The following is a 6165-nucleotide window of genomic DNA, read 5'->3' as shown; positions in this document are numbered from 1 at the left end:
CGCCACCACCACCTCCCGCCCGGCTCCGTGCATCGCCCCCCTAAACCCCGACGCCACCGGCGAGAGGGAGCAAAAGTGCAGCCTGATGCGGTCCAGGGAGAAGGGGCGGTGGCGTCCGAGGCAGGGGCAGAGCCGAAGAGCGCTGTGGAGGCTGGCGGGGCGGCGCTCACCTAGTCGTCTGGGGCTCCGCCGCCGAAGAGAGGACAGCCCATATGCATGGCGATCACCTGGCCCTCCCTCTTAGGGCGGGCCTCCCTCTACCGCCCACCACAACTTCCCGCCCCGACTCGGAAAATCCCGCGAGATCGGGCTTCCGAACTGTCATCGGGATCTCGCGAGAACAAAATCTTGGTTTACAGGGGCGGAGCCACTCTCCTGCGCTCTTTTCTCCCCGGAGAGCTGGAACACAAAAGTTCGCGATAGTTGGAAATGTCGCGAGGTTAGATACCGCTCGCTCACGTGGTGCAGGACCTGCTGCTCCGGGAGCCTGGGAGAGGCTCGCGGGCTCTGTCCTGCTGTGGTCCTTTAAGGGCGGGTAAGAAGGGTGGCGGCCGGGCAGCGGATGGTCGTCCCCAGGACCTGCTGATATTTGGCGTTTGGTTTCCTTGTTCCAGCTGCAAACCCAGGAGCTCTAGGAGGCGAGCGCTTCCTTCCCGGGTGCTGCTGCAGCCCCGTGGGACGCCCACGCCCCGGGACCCCCGCGGGAGGCCGAGTGAACTTAGCGCGTTTTTCTTGTCAGACACTAAGATACAGCAAGTCATAAAAATCCTAATGAGAGTACAAAACCAGCAGCACGTGCCACACATAGAAGGCAGAGGTAAAAATGCCATGAAAATCTAGTGTTTGCGTGTGTAGCTCGAGTTGCCAGTGGTTGTAGGGCACAGCACGTCTAGCCTGTTTTTTAAAGCATCTCCAGGGCAGCCTTCCGCCCATCAGTCAGTCAAACGGGAACTGCGCACCTGACACCGTTCCAGACCGAATGCATTCGGGTTAACGCAGAAAGGCTCCCTTCACTCGTTGGGATGCTTCTGTAAACTGTAGAGTAGTTTGTTGAACTGGGCTAGCCTGAGTGGACCTGTATTCGTTTCCTGAGGCTGCTGCACAAGTCACCACAGACTTAAACAGCACAGAAGTGTAGCCTTATAGAATATAGACAACACAGATTTATCATCTTACAGGTCGGCACGGTAGAAGTCTTACGCGGGCCCTATTAGGCCAGCTCATTCTTTGGAGATTCCAAGGAAACGCCCTTTTCCAGCTTCTAAAGTCTAGACATCATTGGCTCCTGGTCCCTTCCTCTGGCCTCAGAGCCAGCGATGTTGCATCCTCTGGCCCTTCCTTCCGCAGCTAGGAAAGATTCTTTGATTTTTAAGGGCTCGTATAAGATCGGATCCACCTGAACAATCCAGGATAATTCTCCCACTTCAAGGACTGTACCCTTAATCACGTTAACAAAGTCTCTTTCCAATGAAGAGTAACATTCATGGGCTTCTAAGATGAGGATGCGAACATCTTTTGAGGGTGGGAGGTGGGGATTAGTATATTCTGCCTCCCACAGGGTCCTAATGAGGAAAACTGTATGGCTCTTTGCTCCATCAGTATCAGCTTTCATAAAATTTACTAGCAGATAAAAACTTCATATCTCAGAGAAACATCTAACTCACCCACTAATTATGTGTAAGGTGTTCACTTTCACACATCATTAAGAAGTTTATAAAGCCTCACTGCTTCAGTGTCCTGACCCATGACAGCCAAGAGGCTAATAATAGTAATCTACCTAAAAAGGTTTATTGTAAGAAATAAATATACCTAAAATAGTACCTGGTTATAGTAAGGAATATATGCATTGCTATTACCATTGTTATCAATGGAAAGTTGTATTCTGCATAGGCTTTGCTTCAGTTTAGTATTTTTGGCTAATAGTTAGTACTAACATTCTAACTTAGATTAGACTTTTGGACTAGATTCTAATTTAAAACACCATAGATTGTAAGGCATATTATTTAGGTACAGCTTTTAAAGTGGTGGGGGGGGGGGTTGGAACCTACTGATTATAATTGTAATTCTTGATTTTAATATGCACCCTAATATTGGAAATTTTTAAATGTAGGAAAAATATCTGCTTCTTGCAATTGATGAAATATCTATTTTTCTTAAACCCTTCTCACATTGTTTCTAAAACCAATGGTAAAGGGAAATTTTAATCAAGCTTACTTTTTTCTACAACTACCAGAGAAGTTTGATTTATTTTATCCCACTGAAATGACTAGTTGTGTAACATAGTCTTATTTTTCTGGAGGTCCACTGATTTATGATGTTGATCCTTAAAAAGTTGACCTCTAAGTAGAAGTCAAGACAAATTTAGAAGTAAAATTTAATTTAAATGAAAGAAATCATCTAGTGGAAGGAATACCCTTTTGACTTACAGAAGAGGAGGAGGCTTCATTTTTCTGAGTATTTATCATTTAACATCACCACCGTGGCTATGATGCATAGTGAAGCATCATGACATAAAAGTATGTTTTAGTGAATTAGATGCCTCACAAATTAGACATCCTCAAACATTCTCCCCTATTACGTCCCCCCTCCTGCTCTCCTACTTAACAGTGGCTTTAATCTGGGCCCATAGCAAGAACATGCTTGTTTAGGTGCTGATGTTGTAAACATCCAACACTATGATGCTAGTCACCGCAAAATGAAATTGAGTCTTACAAAATATTCAGGAATTCCTGAGATCAATATAAGTAATGTTGAATAACTAAATCACGTGCAAAGTCATTGGCACAGAAGGATCTAGAAAAAATAAGCCTATTAAAACTACAAAAAGGGGGAAAAACAGATGATGATAGCATAGGGAAGGAAAGGAATAAGAGATGAGTAAGGACAAGGTAGAAATGGTAAAAATAGAAGTGTCGCCTTAACTGGTTTGGCTCAGTGGATAGAGCATCGGCCTGCGGACTGAAAGGTCCCAGGTTCGATTCCGGTCAAGGGCATGTACCTTGGTTGCAGGCACATCCCCAGTAGGAGGTGTGCAGGAGGCAGCTGATCGATGTTTCTCTCCCATCGATGTTTCTAACTTTCTATCCCTCTCCCTTCCTCTCTGTAAAAAAAATCAATAAAATATATTTTTTTTAAAAAATAGAAATGTCCTTTTATTACAATAAGTAATCTAAACCTTGAAGTTTAAAAGTCAAGGTTGCACAAGAATGAATATACTTAACATTACTGAATGGTACACTTAAAAATGGTTAAGATTGTAAATTTTATGTTGTTTTTTAACTAAAATTAAAACAACTCTGGTCAACAAAAGGACAATTTGAGGCTTAAGCCAGGTATAGTGAAAGATAGATAGTCAATGACAAGTTAGTGTTAGGTATATGATGAGTATTATTACATCTTGAACCTTCACCAATGCTGTTTTTACTTCAGACTCTCATCCAGTACTCTAATTTAGAGGTGATAAAATAGTTTGAGAAATAGGGGTTTACCAGGGTCACAAAATCAGAACTAGAACATGATTCCTGATTCTAATTCTAATATGGGTGTATAAAAATATTTCACAGAAGATAGTTTTAAATTTGAAAAATTAAAATCTGTGATTCTGTTTCATATACTATTTCATATCTCACATCAGGTAATAAGCCTAAAAGTCCTTCAGCAAAACACCCAAGAACTTCAGGTTGAAATGCTTTTAGGAAAATACTCAAAATGCAAAAAAGTATGTAAAATACTCAGAGACCAAACATAGAGAAGGAGCTGAAAACTAACTTATTAAGCTGGCACTTATGTCACTGCTGTCCCGGAGGCATTTGCCTATCTCAGGTACCAAAAGCTCCAAGTTTTAACAGTCTTGTGGGGACAGAAGACATGGTCTTAAGCTCTCATAAGGTCCCAAGTTGGAACTGAGATTCTCATTTGATATCAGAAACCTGGAAAGGTATAAGTTAAAGAAAATGTAATCAAACCAAGGCAGGAAAGGAGAAAAATAAAGCAAAAAACATGATTAATAGAAAGCACAAATTAGTAACGATCTATATATTTATGCAAAAGCAATAAATGTATTAAGCAGATTAATTTTCTTGGTATAGGTTCTCTCAGATCGGATAAAAACTAAATACAGCTGTATGTTATTATAAGATATACACCTGAAAAATAAAGGCAATAAAGGTTGAAAGTAAAACAAAAAGATATAATGGAAAAATAGTAAAGAAAAAAATACTTAGCTCAAAATATTAATACCAGACAAAACAAGCTTTAATGTAAAAAGCCTCAAGGATAAAGAAATTAACCACATAAATGTAAAAGGCACCTCCTGCTCCTGAGGGGTGATCAGGGCCGGCAGCCACCACTCACAGCCGCTGCCAGCGCCAGAGCTGCTGCTCGTACCCACTACCGGTGCCTGGCACCGGTCCTGATAGCTCGGTGCCGTCAGCGGGTGTGAGCGGCAGCTGCCAGCCCCGATCGCCCCTGAGGGCTTCTTCACCTCCCCCTGCTCCTGAGGGGCAATCAGGACAGCAGCTGCCGCTCGCACCCGCTGCTGGTGCTGACCCCAATTGCTCTGCACCGTCAGCGGGTGCGAACAGGACCAGCACTGTCAGCACATGAGAGCAGCGGGAGCGGGGCTGCGGCAAGAGGGGTTGGGCGGGGGCACGGAGGATGGGCCAAGACCCGCCCCTGTGCCCACCGCAGCCTCACTGCCCACAGTTCTTTCAAGATGCACGAATTCATGCACTGGGCCCCTAGTTATATATGTAATCGCTGGTGCCAATCGCATGCATGTGTTTCGATCTGTCATTGTCGATCATGAATTAGGTTGATACTTTATTATAGAGAAAGGGCAAATAGTGATATTAAAATATTTCTTATAATTAATTTCCTTTCAATGTGCATGAGTCCGTGCACCGGGCCACTAGTAAAAAATAATAAAATACTTAGGAATTAACTTAACCAAGGAGATGAAATTCTCGTACACTGAAAATTAGAAACATTTCTAAAAGAAATTAAAGAAGACACAAATAGATGGAAACACAGCTCATGTTCATGGATTGGAAAATTTAATATTAAGATGTCCATACTACTCAAAGTGATCTACAGTCAATCTAATTCTTATCAAAATCCCAATGACTATTTGAAGGGGGGGCAGGGATTGTAAAACCCACCCCAAAATTCATATAGAATTTCCAGGTACCCAGAATAGCCAAAATCAATCTTGAAAAAGAAGAACAAATCTGGAAGACTCATACTTTCTGATTTCAACCATTATTACAAAGCTATAGTAATTAAAACAGTGCAGTACTAGCATAAAAACAGACACATAGAGCAATGGAATAGAATAGAGGGACTAAAAATAAACCCTCATGTGGTCAAATGATTTTTAAAAAATATATTTTTATTAATTTCAGAGAGGAAGGGAGAGGGAGAGATAGAAACATCAATGATGAGAGAGAATCATTGATCAGCTGCCTCCTGCACACCCCCTACTGGGGATCAAGCCCACAACCCAGGCATATGCCCTTGACGGGAATCTAACCTGCAATCCTTCAGTCCGCAGGCCAGTGCTCTATCCACTGAGCCACGCCGGCTAGGACTGGTCAAGTGATTTTTAACAAGGTGGCAGGACCATTCAATAGGGGAAAGGACAGTCTCTTCAACAAATGGTGCTAGGAAAAGGAAGTCCGCATGCAAAAGAATGAAGTTGGACCCTTATCTAACACCATATACAAAAATCCACTCAAAATGGACCAAATAACTAAATTTAAGACCTATTACACTAAAACTCTTACAAGAAAACAGAACAAAAGCTTCATAGCATTGGTTTTGGCAATAATTTCTTGGATATGACACCAAAGGCATAAGTAACAAAAGAAAAAATAGACAAATTGAACTTAATGAAAATTTTAAAATTTTGTGCATCAAAAGACACTATTCACAGACTAAAAGGGCAACCAACAGAATGAGAGAAAATATTTGCAAATCATATATCTAATAAATAATTTATATTCAGAAAATATAAGGAACTTGTAAAACTTTACAACAGAAAAAACAGCCAGATAAAAAATGGGCAAAGGACTTAAATAGACATTTCTCCAAAGAAGATATATGAATAGCCAATAAACACATGAAAGGATGCTCAACATCACTAAGCATTAAAGAAATGCAAATCAA

The sequence above is a fragment of the Myotis brandtii genome, unplaced genomic scaffold (genome assembly GCF_000412655.1).
Source record: "Myotis brandtii unplaced genomic scaffold, ASM41265v1 scaffold419, whole genome shotgun sequence".
Lineage (NCBI taxonomy): Eukaryota > Metazoa > Chordata > Mammalia > Chiroptera > Vespertilionidae > Myotis > Myotis brandtii.
This window is presented reverse-complemented; position numbering follows the sequence as displayed.